The sequence below is a fragment of the Hemitrygon akajei genome, unplaced genomic scaffold, assembly GCF_048418815.1.
Source record: "Hemitrygon akajei unplaced genomic scaffold, sHemAka1.3 Scf000041, whole genome shotgun sequence".
NCBI lineage: Eukaryota > Metazoa > Chordata > Chondrichthyes > Myliobatiformes > Dasyatidae > Hemitrygon > Hemitrygon akajei.
The window spans coordinates 8,873,668-8,892,105 of NW_027331927.1; the positions used below are offsets into that span (position 1 = coordinate 8,873,668).

General features: G+C 45.8%; 1 non-coding gene across 1 annotated transcript; it reads right to left on the reverse strand.

The window, feature by feature from the left end:
- Positions 1-6,691: 6,691 nt before the first annotated feature.
- trnav-uac (transfer RNA valine (anticodon UAC)) lies at positions 6,692-6,764 on the reverse strand. Its single transcript has one exon. It is a non-coding gene; the product is annotated as a tRNA-Val (tRNA).
- Between the last annotated feature and the right edge of the window lie 11,674 nt (positions 6,765-18,438).

The following is an 18,438-nucleotide window of genomic DNA, read 5'->3' on the forward strand; positions in this document are numbered from 1 at the left end:
ATAGAGTGAATAGTCAGTACCTGTTTCCCAGGGCACCAATAGCAAACACCAGAAGGCATATGTACAAAATTAAGGGAGGGAAGTTTAGGGGAGAAATCAGGGGTAAGTTTTTTTACACGAAGGGTTGTGAGTGCCTGGAATGACTTGCCAGGAATGGTGATGGAGGCTAAAACATTAAGTGTATTTAAGAGCCTCTTGGAAAGGCACATGGATGAAAAAAAGGAGGGTTATGGGGTGGTGTGGGATTAGTACTTTTTTAAAGGATTACATGGGTCGGCACAACATAGAGGGCTGAAGGGCCTGTACTGTGCTGTAGTGTTCTCTGGTTCAATGGTTCTATGGGAAGAAGTATAGTTCAGGTAATTGTGTGAGTCGATGGAGTTATGATGTACGACAGTAGATAAGCTGGCTCAGAAGACAGAGAAGGAGAGATTGGAAATGGATCAGGTAAAACTAAAGGCGTGTTGGAAATTGGAGCTGGTTGATTAAATCAACGAGCAGCGTCCAGGAAGCAGCAGCAATGCTGTCGTCAGTGTCGCGCGGGAGATTTCGGACAGTGACACCGCTGTCGGCTTGGAACACGGACCGTTCCACGTAGCCAATAAAAAGGCAGGAATAGCCGGGATCCATGCGAGTGCCTATGGCTACAAGGGTCTTCAAAGTGGGGGAGGGGTGGGTGGGCGGGGGATGTGAATATTTTTACAGGCACTGTACCTGTTATCCGTTCAGCGACAATTGCCAGTTCAACACATTTATTCGAATCTAATCTGAGTTGGGTCTGGATGACCACTGTCCTTACTGCCACTGATATCTGCGATTCATGTTTAGTAGTATGGTTTAGCTGACGGACGTGTTCGTATTCAGGTATTATCGTTATGTTTGAGATTGACAGGATAAGCAGTTTGATTGATGTGTGAAAATGTCACCACTAGTAGAACTATTTATGTGTCGGGAAAAGACCCGGTCGCATCAGATCCATCCAAGTATAAACACGATACCATGTGATACTTAAAAATAAAACAGCGAGCTTTTTCTGTGAACATTTTGGGCTATTCCCGATATTATTGAGATCAGAATAACAACAAATAATGTTCCTATCTCCCTCTGTCCGTGTGGGCATTCAATGGGGCCCTTGTTCAAAAATATCTCTCCTCCAACCTCGATAATATCTAGCCCATAACAACTTTCAGGACAATTCTGTCCGCGGCAACAGGGATTGTAAATGACATCATTGATGACAATGGGTTTTTGACGATTGTAGCTGGATGGAATATCAGCATTTTATTTCTTGCAAGTCAGCGGACACTGGAAATGCATTTTTTCGCCAGTGTGATCTCCGTTGTCCAGGAATAACCAGTACCTGCTGGAAATAATGTCTGCAGTACGGTTACAGGAATAAGGGAGACTTGTGCGGACCGCTGGTAGTCAATGGAGTCGCGCAGAGGACGATCAGCAGAAACCGGAGATGGGGGAGGGAAAGTCGTGCCTGGTGGTAGAGTGGCTATGGAGATGGTGGAAGTTACGGTAAAATATTTTGCATGCGGAGGCTCGTGGCGTGTTACCTGAGGACAAGGAGACCCAATCCTTTTTTTATTATTCTGGGTGGGATGGAGTGATGGTACCTGGGGGAAATGCGTCAGAGAATGGTGATAGCAGCATCGATCGTGGCGGAAGGGAATCTCCATTGACTGTAAAATGTCTGGAGATGAAATTCTCATCAATGGAAATGATAGAATGGAATAGCACTTCGGCGAGTGTCCGTTTGGCAGAAAGTATCGTCAAGATAACTGTTGGAGTCAGTAGCATGACTTTGGAAAAGATGTCGGTAGATAATCTCTCCCTGGAGTTGGGAACAGAGAGATCGAGAGACAAGATTGGTGTCGGAACGGGTACAACCTGATCTGAGGGCGGTGTGTGGCAAGTTGTAGGCCGTGTAGATGAGACTGACGAGCTCAGCGTGGCTGCAGGAAGAGGCACCAATTCAGTTGTCAATGGACTCGCAGCAGCAATTCAGCCGCCACTGTCGGGAATGAACAGGTTGTTTCGGGAACACGGATGTCCTCGCAGGAATATGGCCTTGCAGCTGGACCAACGAATCGGGAGGACGGAGGAATGTACGGTGGAACCATGGGGCGAAATGCACGACAATCAGTAGAGCAGAGAATGGACATGAGCCAGCGAATTCGGGACCAGCATTGCAGCTGCATAAGGGGCTTGTCTATGCAATTTCCGCTTGTGAGGTGTGACAGGAATAAGGATATCGCCGGGCCAAGAGGGACAGAAAGTGCCCGCAATATATAGTGGTATCTGGAGGGCGACGCCGCTAAGTCACGATTTTTTCGGAACAATGAGGGCAAGCGGAGATTTTACCACATTCTTTAGCTGCTCCCTGAACTTGGCCTGTGTAACGGCGTAAAGGGCCGTGTTTGTACAACAGCTCAGAAGCTGCAGAATGATGCCCAGCTCTAGAAGGGAATCTGGCGGAAGCAAACGCATGGGAAGATAATTCAGCCGATCCCATGCGGAGAACACACTGAAAGGTGCCCACAGCAGGATGAAATTACCCGAGACCATCAGCAATAAAACAAGGGATTTCCTGCGTTTCTCCATCTCCGGGTCTCTGGCACTCTGTCCGTTACCGGGAACTCTGAGTCTCCTGCGGGCTCTGCTGGTGACTAAGACGTGCCTGACAGTGATTCCATTCGTAACCAGAACCAGCACAAATGGGAGCACAGGGGTGAGGAAGGAATAAAATAGGTCAATTTGATTCGTGAAATGTAAAAACTGATATCTCTGTTGACAAATGAATGGAGCAATTATCCATGTGTATTTCTCTGACAGTCGAAAATACCAGTAAATATTCTTTAAATTGCTGATCACAGTGACTGTCCCCAAAACCACGGACGCAGTTTTCCGCGTGCAATATTTCGTTTTCAACTTTTGGCAACAAATGGCGACAAACCGATCAAAGGTGAACGAGACGGTGAACCAGACAGAACAGTCGGTTGCGGTGTAAATCAGAGCAGCGTGGATATTACACCCCTTGGGCATTGAGCGGTTGAAAACGAAGGGATGAATGTACGTAAGTGGAATCTTGCCCAATATCAGGTCCAGGATAAGAACCAGAAGATCCGCCGCTGCCATGGCAACCAGATAGCACGTGACAACTCTGGAGAGGCCGCACTTTCCCCGAGACAGGATGAATATGGTCACCATGTTCACTGCGAAGCAGAATAAACAGTCAGGGCAAATACAACAGGAAGAGCTCTCTTAAAACGAGTGTAATGTGTGTCAATGATTGAAATGAGTGTACCTGACGGAATAATGTAATCGTAGCGATTACCAGTTGAATAAAATTGAACCATTTTGCAAAGTAGTGTAATCTTAGCGCAATCTGTTCGATCGAAAATCAGCAACGAAACGGAAAGCGAAGAACACAGGTAACGACGGCCGATGGTTGTGAAATTCCGTACATGCTGAGGGAAAAAGATCCGAATGATGCTCCGCGGAATCTCCGTGAAATAATTATCCTTGACACCCACCATCTCTGGCTGAGGCGCAAATTCCCGTCCCTGATCCTTAGCCAGGGCGGCTGAATTTGCAGATGTAGTCCAAAACCTTATTTTTGTACATCACTTCCTGTTTGCCAACATTGAGGGAGTATTACCTTGAAATCGTACCACGAGTCTCGCCAGCTCCTCCTTGTACTTCTGCCTTTACAATCCTATGCCAGTCATTAATGTCTCGAAAATGCCTTATTTTTTCAGCAACAGTGAAACTGATTTGTCACCAGAACAATACGTCATGGTCAGCATTTCAAGAATTTACTGTGGTCTATCATGTTCTCAGAAAAAAAATCATGTTTTCAGAAATATGTTCCTTAGGCTTTACACACGGTCAAATGCAGCTGGCGTGAAAATATATATTAAAGATCATTGCATTTTACAATTTTTGGGTCCCAGTCGGAAAATGCATTTGATGAACACAGTGGGCAGGAGGGTGGCCAGAGCCAGAAGATGCAACCAGCGATTATATTCCGGAGACAATGCTTCCTTTGCTTCAGCGGCACCTCGGTCAGCACATGGAAGTTGGAAAGGAACTAACGAATTTGTTAACTTTCTAATCCGACCGATGTTGTTGGAGATGATCAGAGAGAAACGGAGGAGGGGTCGTCACACTAACGTCATTCTTTCTGCTGGAAGGCAGATAATTAGATGATTTATCCAACACAATTCTGCGGCAGCCTCACGCTGCCAACTGAAACGATAGCAAAAGAAATGTGGATACAGAGCTGGCGAACGCAAAACGCGCGGAAGCGGAGCCATTAAGATAAATGTTCACAGTTTAGAGAACGTAATGCCGCTGCTGAACGACACCCAATGTGGAAACGTGAAGAACGAACGACGTTTTCTAAGGAACTCCCGCAAGCCTATAGGGCGAGATAGGAGCCAAAATGCGAAAGACACCTCGATAATGTGGTCGGCACGGCCGAAGGTCTTGACAGCGGAGGGACCTGGTTAAGTTCACGGGAATCTTGGACTACAGATGACCGATCAGACCGATTAGCCACGGAAAGACTAGGGGTTGGTACCCAGTTTATTTGCAACTGACCCTCAAGTGAGGGGAAACAAAATCTTGATTCATCGCAGACATTCTCGCGGCGAGGATAAAGTGAATGGAAAGCGGAGATCCATTTTTATATGCAATGGTTCAACGTCTCGGTGGTAGGCTGCTGTGCTGAGCGACTGTCAGTAAGTTTACTCGTCAGAAATTTAACCATTACATCAGGAGCATTAACTGAGCCAGCCTGACCACGCCACAGGACCATAAGCTACTTAAATCATGATTGACGTGTTTCCCTTCCAAAACTGTCTTCTTACCTTCTCTACATAAACGTTGATGTCTCAGTTAACAACAGCTTAAATTACGCAAATACGGGCACAGGGCCATCAAACGCGCCTCATACGTGAGATCGTTTAATCGCTGGACCATTCTCGTAAACCTGCTCTAATCAACACCACTGCCAACACATACTCTCTTGAACAGAGATCGTCGGGACAGAAAACCACCAAAGTGCATAGGAAAAAGGTTTGTTTAATTAACAGATTGCAGTGCGACAGCATCATTAATTATTAGAATGAGAGGTACACGTGATAAGAAAAGTGCGGTGACGTATTAAAGAGAGACTCACCAGGAAGAGCAATAATGGCGAGGACGGGGAAGAAAACCACTTGAATGGCGACGAGAACATATGTAACTCGAAAATCTACCGGCACCCAATAGTCTGTAGAAATGTATGGAAACATCCAGAAGACACTTCTCCCATTTCCCGTTATATTCCAGGCTGCGCTTCCCGGATTCCGATCCATGACAGAACGAGCCAATCCGTCCTCACTCTCCCTGACACTGCAGCTCCGCTTATCTGTCCGTGGCAGGGGAAGCTGCTCTCGCTGAAACTGAGGGAACCGAGTGATCGGGGCTCTTATTAAACAGAGAGAAAAATAATCTCCGGTGACGTCAGTAGCCTACCCTGAAAAGACTCTAATTATTTTCCGTAAAGCTACAGGAAGAGTTAACCCTTGATCTACCAGGTGGCTGAGGAAGAAGTGTGTAGATAAATGCTGCTGTGGCCACATATCCTGAAATTACTAAAATAAATTTTAAAAATATCCCACTGCACTGGTTTAGCACAGTTTGAAGTGGAAATAATTCCAAAATGAGCAGATATATGCATTTTCCTTAAAACACCTGGGTTAGCAAAGCGGTAAATTAGTCAAAAATCACATTTGATCCATCTTGGTTGGTGTAAGATGAATGGAAGAAAACAGCGGTTCTGAAAGAGAGCGGCATTAGTGTGGAAAGTAGAGGTTTTCTGAGACAGATAAGGACCGTCAGCCATCTGTGCAAATGTGCTCTCATGTTCGACAGGAGTAGCAGGTGGACAAGAAAGGTAGACAAGCGGAGGAAGGGAAGAGTGAGAGAGAGAGAGAGAGAGAGAGAGAGAGAGAGAGAGAGAGAGAGAGAGAGAGAGAGAGAGAGAGGGGGGGGGGAGCGAGGGGGAGAGAGAGAGAGAGAGAGAGAGAGAGAGAGAGAGAGAGAGAGAGAGAGAGAGAGAGAGAGAGAGAGAGAGAGAGAGACACAGAGAGAGAGAGAGAGAGTGGGGGGGTGCGGAAGAGGCAGACGGAAAAGGTGGAACCTAGAAGACCCCGGTGGAGAATTTGAACAGAGAGTTTGTATGGTGGGACTAGGAAGGAGTAGAATACAGGAGGAGGAAAAAGAAAGCGATTTAACATTTTAAAGTAGGTTTGAAATTTTGCAGCACACGTTTATTCTTCCTGATGTTTGTCTGAATGGGAACATTTGAGATGTGAGCTCCGTTGAAACCACAATGCATCCTCATGCGACAATGCATGGCAATAGGTTTGAAGGCTAATTCTCCCGTGTACGTTGCAGTGTACGTTATCTACGAACCTCCTTAGGTTTAAATCCGTTTATTTTCTCCTGGAAATTATATATAATTTCTATTAATTCTTCTTTCTTTAATTTACCTTTGCCAGGTTTGAAGTACAATGGGCTTTGCTAGAAAAGCGAATGTTCATTATATTTACACCTGGATGCCCACGACAGTAAACTTGAACACAAACTGAAAAGTTGAGTCTCAAGTTCATTTAAAGCACTGAAGCCCAAACAATGTTTCTGCCCAGGATTGAACTGGGGACCTTTCGCGTGTAAAGCGAATGTGATAACCACTACACCACAGAAACCGTGAAAAGCGCTCAATGCTTTGCGCTCTTGAGCAATGACCCGAGGGCACCACCTCCCCGCCCTGCTCTGAAGTACAGCAATAAGTACACAACATTAACATTGCCCATCCTTCCTTCCCTTTTTCAGTAACACGTATTAAATAGGTTAGGACTTTATTTTATTGAGTGTAGAAAAATGAAGGGAAACTTGATAGAGGTATGTAAAATTATGATGGGTATAGATAGAGTGAATGCAAGCAGGCTTTTTACACTGAGGCCAGGGGAGAAAACAAAATCAGCGGACACCGGTAAGGGTGAAGGGCGACAGTTTAAAGGGAACATTGGGGGGGGGTGGGGGGTGTTCTTCACACAAAGACTGGTGGGAGTGTGGAATGAGCTGCCAGATGAAGTAATAAATACGGGCTCACTTTTACCATTTAATTAAACCTTGGACAGGTACATGGATGCGAGGTGCATGGAGGGATATGGGCCAGGTGCAGGTCAGTGGGACAAGACAGAAAAATGGTTAGGCACAGCCAAGAAGGGTCAAATGGCCTGATTCTGTGCTGTAATGTTCGATGGTTCTGTGGTTATGCGCCATTTACAGAGATATGCATTAACAATTTCCTGTCGGGTGTTAGTTAAGGCGCGACATGTGACAGTTAACTAAACTGTGTTGTATTAATAGGCAAGGAATTAATACACCTTCTGTACTCTAGTTTCCAGTAGTCTCCACAGGGTGGCGCTCGGCTCACGTGCTAAATTTAACAGTGCCTTTAAGGTTTCTCACCCAGTCTGCCTCGTCCGTTCTCTTCACCTCAGATTACAAGTTAATTGAAGGAAGTGAGTGAACCACGTGCCGATACGTTTATATACAACAGGACGCGTTACAAGCCAGGGTTACTTCTGAGATGATGCCAGCTGTACAGTAACGAATCACGGCTAATCACCCCACCGAGTCCGCACTGACACCAGACACACCGTCACACTGATATTTCATTAATGATCACGGTCCAACCTGTTCCGACGGATCGCAACAAGAGCAAAACATCAACGGCCAATTAAACAACCTATTGTGAAGGAAAATTCTATTGGTAACAACAGCCTTCAGGAACGGAGCGGCGTCGATCAGCTCTGAGGTCGCAGTGGAGTGATCACTCTCCAGCCGGAAGGACGTCAGCAGAAACGACGGAGCTGTCGTCTCTTTAACAGAGGCTTGGTGAACTCCGGATATGTGAGAATTATTTTATAAGTCGGTACAGACGAATGCAGATTCATGTTGAGTGAGGGGGAGAGAGATATCAGCATCTCCATACCATTTGTGCCTATTGAGGCTACGATTAATATCTCTTTTTTTTCGCAGGTGCCTGAAACAATTCGCCGATGCAAGTAAATATTGAGTTTAATCGACAACACAACGAACCAAGATGAGGTGTAATTAGAGGGTTTCTGAAGCATAGCTTCAGGAAAGGTAGAGATCTTTGCTTCAGCATTTGGTTAATTGAACTAAGAAGACAGGAATGTGGGGGACAATTCTGCCTTAATTCAGCAAAGAAACCATCTGTTCAGACACTTTCAACAACGGAAAGTGAGGCTTCGCGTGTTGAACTAAAGAACCAAACAGGGAGATTGTTTGTAGCCCTGCGGGCACATGCCTTTTAGTGAATGAGGGAGGAACTCTTGCAACGTTTGTAAACTTACACTCTCCTGCTCAGATCACACTCAAAGGTACATCGATTCGCAGTTAAATACAAATAACGTAGTTTATCTCAGAAGCACATAATCAAATGTAACATTTTAGTGGAATGCTCAGCTTGAGAGACGCTTAGTCACCCGAGCACTGCAAGCTTTAAAAATCACAAGCGCTCTAGGCTCGAATTCACAGCCACGGCATTTCTCCGCCGGTGCCATATAAGCACCGCTCGCTAACCGATTGCGCCACTGGAGCCCAGAGCTGCAAACGCGTGTTTTTACATATGGAAAGAAAATTTAGAAGAAATTTACAGATATCATAGAGCGTAGAGCCTAAAAATATACAGCGCGTGAAAAGGCCGTTCGGCCCACAATGCATTGTCATACCAGCTAAAAATCAAATCAAAGGCACTCAAACCCTAATCCCTCCTCCCTACCATGTCCATATCCCTCGATCTTCCTTACATCCATGTGCATACCGAGTCAGCAGATCAAATACCACCTATAAAGTTTACTGATAATGCAAGCATTGTTGGTCGAATCTCAGATGGAGACGACAGGGCGAACAGGGGCGAGATATGTCAACTGGTTGAGTGGTGTCGCAGCAACAACCTTGCACTGAACGTCAGTAAGACAAAAAAGCTCATTGTGGACTTCAGGAAGGAGAGAGATACCAATCCTCATAGAGGGACCAGAAGTGGAGAGAATAAGCAGTTTCAGGTTCCTGGGTGTTAAGATCTCTGAGGACTTAACCTGGTCCCGACATATCGATGCAGTTATAAAGAAGGCAAGACAGCGGCTATCCAGTACTTCATTAGGAGATTAACGAATAAACTCAAACAACTTCTGGAGAGGATTCTGACAGGCTGCATCATTGTCTGGTATGGTGTGGGGGGGGGCGGGGGGGGGGGAGATGTTGCTACTCTACCGGATGGGGAGATGGGGGGATGGGGGGATGGGGAGATGGAGAACTATATGATCATGCGGATGTAAGCAGAGAGCTATGGATGGTGGAGAACAAGTGAGCACTCAGTACTCAGTAGGTGAACCTTAAGTACCGACTTTCCATGAGCGAAGGTGGCAGACAACAATTGCAGTCTGATTCTTAAAGGAACAGCGGCATCTAACCATTCCCCGGCGAAATGTAGTGTCGAGACTTGGATGGCAGTGTCGCAAGGACGTGGCGGTGGAACGAACCCAGGTGCTGAACACGGGCGCGGAGGCCGAGTCGGGAGGCGTTACCGTCGTAACGACCGTGGAATGGGTGCCAAGGGAGTCTTTACCCGGAGTCTTGGTTTTAGTAGAGAATTCAGAAACGATGCTAGACTTAGAACTGATAGTCCTAAGAACCATGGAACGAGGTTACACATACACGAGTCGACTAACAAACTGGCAGCTCCTAGTTGTGGTCACAGGGTTTTTACACTACATTTGCTGATGGAAAGCAGGTGTTTGTAGGTAGTGGAACCTGGGAATGATTGGGAACTAAACGAGATGATTAAGGCACAATTTCTGAGCCTGGTGCCAGAGGGGTCAATGACAGGCATCCTTTAATATGTTGGAATAATAACGCTGGAACTCTTCCCTGGTTGGGAACAGATTACTTGATGTTAATCTTCATCTTCTCCTGAATCGTTCGTTGTACGTTGTTACTCTGTGTGTCCAGACGCCACATTATGGCTGAAAATTTTAACTTTCATTTTAGTTGATTATCCGCTCGCAGTGCTACATTTTCTCAGCCAGATCATGTGAACGTTCACTTACCTTTCGCACTTGAGGTCCATCCAATAATATATCATCAATGCCGCTAAATCTGGGGCACCAAGTGAGAGACAGCTAGTTACCGACCCGCTAGCTATTGGATCGCGACATTCAGTCAGCCTTTGTAAATCTGTCCAGTAATACTGAGAAAGTAATCATTTCTCAAACTCCACAGTGCTTCTCATTGATAATCGCCTTGTCAATTCCGCTCCATCAAATTCGCAATATCTGATACAGCACAACCAGACAAAAACAGACAGCAGACGTCAGGCAGCAAGACAGACGAGTAGATAGATAGATAGATAGATAGATAGATAGATAGATAGATAGATAGATAGATAGATAGATAGATAGATAGATAGATAGATAGATAGATAGATAGATAGATAGATAGATAGATAGATAGATAGATAGATAGATAGTTAGATAGATAGATAAAAGCACACAGACAGTTATGCCGACCGGCCCTGTGGCTCAGAAGGATAGGGAAAGGAAGAGGAAGGCAGGAAGGCAGTAGTAATAGGGGACTGTATAGTCAGGAGTTCAGACAGGCGATTCTGTGGACACAGGAAAGAAACTCGGAAGGTAGTTTGCGACCCAGGTGCCAGGGTCCGGGATGTTTCTGATCGCGTCCAAGATATCCTGCGGTGGGAGGGAGAACACCAAGAGGTCGTGGAACAAATTGGTACCAATAACATAGGTAGGAAAAGGGAAAGAGTCCTGAAAGACGACTACAGAGAGTTCGGAAGGAAGTTGAAAAGCAGGACCTCAAAGGTAGTAATTTCGGGATTACCGCCTGTTCCACGCGACAGTGAGAATAGGAGTTGAATGAGGTGGAGGATAAATGCGTGGCTGAGGGATTGGAGCAGGAGGCAGGGATTCAGATTTCTGGATCATTGGGACCTCTTTTAGGGCGGGTGTGACCTGTACAAAACGGGCGGGTTGCACGTGAATCCCAGGGAGACCAATATCCTGACGGGCAAGTTTGATAGAGCTGTTGGGTAGGCTTGAAACTAGTTTGGCAGGAGGAGGGGTGGGAATTAGAATGTGAGTGCAGGGATTATGGTAGAAGGACAAGAGCATGATGCGACGAGTTCTGAGTTGATGAGGAAGGGGACAGAACATAATTGTAGCCGGTTAAAGGGGTTGAAATGTGTCTATTTCAATGCTAGGAGTATTAGGAACAAGGAGGATGAACTTAGAGCATGGATTAGGATGTGGATCTACGATGTTGTGGTTGTTACCGAAATTTGGTTGAAGGAAGGGCAGGATTGGATGATGCAGGTCCCGGGGTTCAGGTTTTTTAAAAGGAATAGGATGGGGGGTAGAAAAGTGGGGTTGGGTGAGTGGCATTGCAGGTCAGGGATAATATCACGACTATAGAAAGGGAGAATGCTGCAGAGGGAGTGTCCACTGGGTCGGCGTGGGTGGATGTCAGAAATAGGAAGGGATCAATCACTGTGCTGGGAGTAGTCTGTAGGCCCCCAAATAGCCCTCGAGACACCGAGGAGCAGATAAGCAGGCAGATTTTAGAATGATGCTGGAAATACAGGGTAGTAGTTATGGGTGACTTCAACTTCCCTCATATTGACTGGTACCTCCTGAGTGCAAGGGGGATAGATGGGGCTGAATTTGTCAGGTGTGTTAAAGAAGGATTCGTGACACAATATGTGGACCGGCCGACGGGAGGAGAGTCTATAATGGATCTAGTTCTGGGGAATGAACCTGGTCAGGTGACAGACCTCTTTGTGGGGGAGCATTTTGGTGAGAGTGACCACAACTCCCTTAGCTTCAGCATAGCTATGGAAAGGGATAAATTCAGACGAAATGGTAAAGTGCTTAACTGGGGAAGGGCTACCTTTGAAGGGATGAGGCAGAAACTAGCAACAGTAAATTGGAAAGAGATGTTCAAAGGGGAAGGCACACAAGTAATGTGGGAGAAGTTTATGGACCACTTGAGCTGGGTTCAGGATAGATTCGCCCCACTGAGGCAAGGAAGAAATGGTAGGAAAAGGGAGCTGGCGCTGGCAAAACATGTGAGGCAACTCGTCAAGAGGAAAAAGGAAACATATATTACATAGAAGAAGCAGGAAATAGGAGGGGCTTATGAGAAATATAGGGTAGCTAGGAAGGAGTTAAAGAAAAGACAGGAGAGCTCGAAAGGGGCATGAGAAGGCCTTGGCATGTAGGATTAAGGAGAACCCCAAGGCGTTCTATGCGTATGTGAAGAATAGGAAGATGACGAGAACGAAGGTTGGACCGCTAAAGGATAAAGAGGGCAACATGTGCCTGGAATCGGAGGATGTTGGGGAGTCCAATTTAATACTTTGCTTCACTATTCAGAAGAGAAAAGGATCTTGGTCAGGATGAGGTCAAAGTAGAGCGGGCATGTGTGCTGGACAATGTGGAGGTTAAGGAAGAAAAAGTGCTGGATCTTCCTAAAAATATTAAGATTGATAAATCCCCAGGGCAGGATATGATACACCCCAGGTTGTTGTGGGAATTGAGAGAAGAGATTGCAGGAGCATTAGCTATGACCTTTGAATCCTCTTTGGCTGCAGGGGAAGTGCCGGAGGACCGGAGAATGGCAAATGTATTTCCCTTGTTTAAAAAAGGTAATAGGGAGAAACATGGGAACTATAGTCCGGTGAGTATTACGTCGGTGGTATGCAAACTACTGGAAAGGATACTTAAGAATAGGATCGACGAGCATTTGGAGAAGTACATTCTACTCATGGATAGTCAACATAGCTTTGTGAAGCGAAGATCGTGCCTCACGAGCATGACTGAGTTTTTTGAAGAGGTAACAAAATAAATTGATGAGGGTAGGGCAGTGGATGTGGTCTCCATGGACTTTAGCAAAGCATTTGGCAAGGTCCCTCATGAGAGACTCATCCAGAAAGTCATGTGGCATTGGGATATGTGGAACCTTGGCTGTTTGGATAAAAAAATTGGCTTAAAGGCAGAAAGCAGAGGGTAGTTGTGAAAGGAAAGTATTCTGCCTGGAGGTCGGTGACTAGTGGAGTGCCGCCGGGATCTGTCCTGGGACCCCGCTATTTGTGATTTTTATAAATGACCAGGACGCAGAGGTGGAAGGATGTGTGAGTAAGTTTTCCGATGACACGAAGATTGGAGGAGTTGTCGATGGAGCTGTAGGTTGTCGAAGGTTACAAGAGGATATAGACCGGCTGCAGAGTTGAACAGAAAAATGGCAGATGGAGTTCAATCCGGACAAATGTGAGGTGATGCATACTGAAAGGACAAACCAGAAGACTGAATACAGGAATAATGGTCAGTTACTTAAGAGTGTGGATGAACAAAGGGACCTTGGGGTTCAAATCCATACATCCCTCAAGGTCGCTGCACAGGTTGATAGGGTAGTTAAGAAGACCTATGGGATGCTAGGCTTCATTATCAGGGGGATTGAGTTCAAGAGTAGAGAGGTCATGTTGCAACTCTACAAATCTCTGGTGAGACTGCACTTAGAGTATTGTGTTCAATTCTGGTCAACTCGTTATAGGAAGGATGTGGAAGCTATGGAGAGGGTTGAGAGGAGACTTATGGAATTACGGTCAATTATGGAAAACCCTGAACATCCTCTACATAGCACCATCCAGAGACAGAGAAGCAGTTTCAGCGACAGGTTACTATCGATGCAATGCTCCTCAGACAGGATGGAGAGGTCAATACTCCCCAATGCCATTAGGCTTTACAATCCAACTGCCAGGACTTAAGAACTTTTTTTTTTTAAAGCTGTTATTAATGCTTTTTGAGTTAGTGCTTTAGATGCATATCATATTATTACTGAGTTAAGTATTGTATGTAATTAGTTTTTGCTACAACAAGTGTATGGGACATTGGAAAAAATGTTGAATTTCCCCATGGGGATGAATAAAGTATCTATCTATCTAACTATCTATCTATCTATCTACCAGGATGTTGCCTGGTTTGGAGAGCAAGTCACATGAAGCAAGGTTAGCAGAGCTGGGACTTTTCTCTTTGGAGCGTAGAAGAATGAGATGGGACTTGATAGAGGTCTACAAGATTATGAGAGGCATAGATAGGGTGAATAGTCAGTACCTGTTTCCCAGGGCACCAACAGCAAACACCAGAGGGCATATGTACAAAATTAAGGGAGGAAAGTTTACGGGAGAAATCAGGGGTAAGTGCATTACACGGAGGGTTGTGAGTGCCTGGAATGACTTGTCAGGGATGGTGGTGGAGGCTAAAACATTAGGGGTATTTAAGAGCCTCTTGGACAGGCACATGGATGAAAGAAAAATGGAGGGTTACTGGGTAGTGTAGGTTTAGTACATTTTTTAAGGGTTATATGGGTCGGCACAACATGGAGGGCTGAAGGGCCTGTACTGTGCTGTAGTGTTCTATGGTTCAATGGTTCTATGGGAAGAAGTATAGTTCAGGTAATTGTGTGAGTCGATGGACTTATGATGTACGACAGTAGATAAGCTGGCTCAGAAGACAGAGAAAGAGAGATTGGAAATGGATCAGGTAAAACAAAAGGCGTGTTGGAAATTGGAGCTGGTTGATGAAATCAACGAGCAGCGTCCAGGAAGCAGCAGCAATGCTGTCGTCAGTGTCCCGCGGGAGATTTCGGGCAGTGACACCGGTGTCGGCTTGGAACACGGACCGTTCCACGTAGCCAATAAAAAGGCAGGAATAGCCGGGATCCCTGCGAGTGCCTATGGCTACAAGGGTCTTCAAAGTGGGGGAGGGGTGAGTGGGCGGGGGATGTGAATATTTTTACAGGCACTGTACCTGTTATCCGTTCAGCGACAATTGCCAGTTCAACACATTTATTCGAATCTAATCTGAGTTGGGTCTGGATGACCACTGTCATTACTGCCACTGGTATCTGCGATTCATGTTTAGTAGTATGGTTTAGCTGACGGACGTGTTCATATTCAGGTATTATCGTTATGTTTGAGATTGACAGGATAAGCAGTTTAATTCATGTGTGAAAATATCACCACTAGTAGAACTATTTATGTGGCGGGAAAAGACCCGATCACAGCAGATCTCTCCAAGTATAAACACGATACCATGTGATACTTAAAAGATAAAACAGCGAGCTTTTTCTGTGAACAGTTTGGGCTATTCCCGATATTATTGCGATCAGAATAACAATTAACGTTCCTATCTTCCTCTGTCCGTGTGGACACTCGATGGGGCCCTTGTTCAAAAATATCTCTCCTCCAAACTCGATAATATCTAGCTGATAACAACTTTCAGGACAATTCTGTCCGCGGCAGCAGGGATTGTAAATTACTTCATTGATGACAATGGTTTTTGACGATTGTAGCTGGATGGACTATCAGCATTTTATTTCTTGCAATACAGCGGACACTGGAAATGCATTTTTTCGCCAGTGTGATCTCCGTTGTCCAGGAATAACCAGTACCTGCTGGAAATAATGTCTGCAGTACGGTTACAGGAATAAGGCAGACTTGTGCGGACCGCTGGTAGTCAATGGAGTCGCGCAGAGGACGATCAGCAGAAACCGGAGATGGGGGAGGGAAAGTCGTGCCTGGTGGTAGAGTGGCTATGGAGGTGGTGGAAGTTACGGTAAAATATTTTGCATGCGGAGGCTCGTGGCGTGTTACCTGAGGACAAGGAGACCCAATCCTTTTTTTATTATTCTGGGTGGGATGGAGTGATGGTACCTGGGGGAAATGCGTCAGAGAATGGTGATAGCAGCATCGATCGTGGCGGAAGGGAATCTCCATTGACTGTAAAATGTCTGGAGATGAAATTCTCATCAATGGAAATGATAGAATGGAATAGCACTTTGGCGAGTGTCCGTTTGGCAGAAAGTACCGTCAGGATATGTCGGTAGATAATCTCTCCCTGGAGTTGGGACCAGAGAGATCGACAGACAAGAGTGGTGTCAGAACGGGTACAACCTGATCTGAGGGCGGTGTGGCAAGTTGTAGGCCGTGTAGATGAGACTGACGAGCTCAGCGTGGCTGCAGGAAGAGGCACCAATTCAGTTGTCAATGGACTCGCAGCAGCAATTCAGCCGCCACTGTCGGGAATGAACGGATTGTTTCGGGAACACGGATGCTCTCACAGGAATATGGCCTTGCAGCTGGACCAACGAATCGGGAGGACGGAGGAATGTACGGTGGAACCGTGGGGCGAAATGCACTACAATCAGTAGAGCAGAGAAGGGAAATGAGCCAGCGAATTCGGGACCAGCATTGCGGCTGCATAAGGGGCTTGTCTATGCAATTTCCGCTTGTGAGGTGTGACAGGAATAAGGATATCGCCGGGCCAAGATGAACAGAAAGTGCCCGCAATATATAGTGGTATCCGGACGGGCGACGCCGCTAAGTCACGATTTTTTTCTGAACAATGAGGGCAAGCGGAGATTTTACCACATTCTTTAGCTGCTCCCTGAACTTGGCCTGTGTAACGGCGTAAAGGGCCGTGTTCGTACAACAGCCCAGAAGCTGCAGAATGATGCCCAGCTCTCGAAGGGAATCTGGCGGAGGCAAACGCATGGGGAGATAATTCAGCCGATCCCATGCGGAGAACACACTGAAAGGTGTCCACAGCAGGATGAAATTACCCGAGACCATCAGCAATAAAACAAGGGATTTCCTGCGTTTCTCCATCTCCGGGTCTCTGGCGCTCTGTCCGTTACCGGGAACTCTGAGTCTCCTGCGAGCTCTGCTGGTGACTAAGACGTGCCTGACAGTGAGGCCGTTCGTCAGCAGAATCAGCACAAATGGGAGTACAGGGGTGAGGAAGGAATAAAAAAGGTCAATTTGATTCGTGAAATTTAAAAACTGATATCTCTGTTGACAAATGAATGGAGCAATTATCCATGTGTATTCCTCTGACAGTCGAAAATACCAGTAAATATTCTTTAAATTGCTGATCACAGTCACAGTCCCCAAAACCACGGCCGCGGTTTTCCGCGTGCAATACTTTGTTTTCATCTTTTGGCAACAAATGGCGACAAACCGATCCATGGTGAATGTGACGGTGAACCAGACGGAACAGTCGGTTGCGGTGTAAATCAGAGCAGCGTGGATATTACACCCCTTGGGCATTGAGCGGTCGAAAACGAGGCGATGAAGGTACGTAAGTGGAATCTTGCTCAATATCAGGTCCAGGATAAGAACCAGAAGATCCGCCGCTGCCATGGCAACCAGATAGCACGAGACAACTCTGGAGAGGCCGCACTCTCCACGAGACAGGATGAATATGGTCACCATGTTCACTGCCAAACAGAATAAACAGTCAGGGTAAATAAAACAGGAAGAGTTCTCTTAAAACGAGTATAATGTGTGTCAATGATTGAAATGAGTGTACCTGACGGAATAATATAATCGTAGCGATTACCAGTTGAATAAATTAAACAGTTTTGCAAAGTAGTGTAATCTGAGTGCAATCTGTTCGATCGAATATCAGCAACGAAACGGAAAGCGAAGAACACAGATAACGATGGCCGGTGGTTGTGAAATTCCTTACATGCTGAGGGAAAAAGATCCGAATGATGCTCCGCGGAATCTCCGTGAAATAATTATCCTTGACACCCACCATCTCTGGATGAGGCGCAGATTCGCGTCCCTGATCCTTAGCCAGGGCGGCTGAATTTGCAGATGTAGTCCAAAACCTTATTTTTGTACATCACTTCCTGTTTGCCAACATTGAGGGAGTATTACCTTGAAATCGTACCACGAGTCTCACCAGCTCCTCCTTGTACTTCTGACTTTACAATTTTATGCCAGTCATTAATGTCTCGAAAATGCCTTATTTTTTCAGCAACAGTGAAACTGATTTGTCACCAGAACAATACGTCATGGTCAGCATTTCAAGAACTTACAGTGGTCTATCATGTTTTCAGAAAAAAATCATGTTTTCAGAAATATGTTCCTTAGGCTTTACACACGGTCAAATGCAGCTGGCGTGAAAAAATATATTAAAGATCATTGCATTTTACAATTTTTGGGTCCCAGTCGGAAAATGCATTTTATGAACACAGTGGGGAGGAGGGTGGCCAGAGTCAGAAGATGCAACCAGTGATTATATTCCGGAGACAATGCTTCCTTTGCTTCAGCGGCACCTCGGTCAGCACATGGAAGTTGGAAAGGAACTAACTGATTTATTAACTTTCTAATCCGACCGATGTTGTTGAAGATGATCAGAGAGAAACGGAGGAGGGGTCGTCACACTAACGTCATTCTTTCTGCTGGACGGCAGATAATTAGACGAT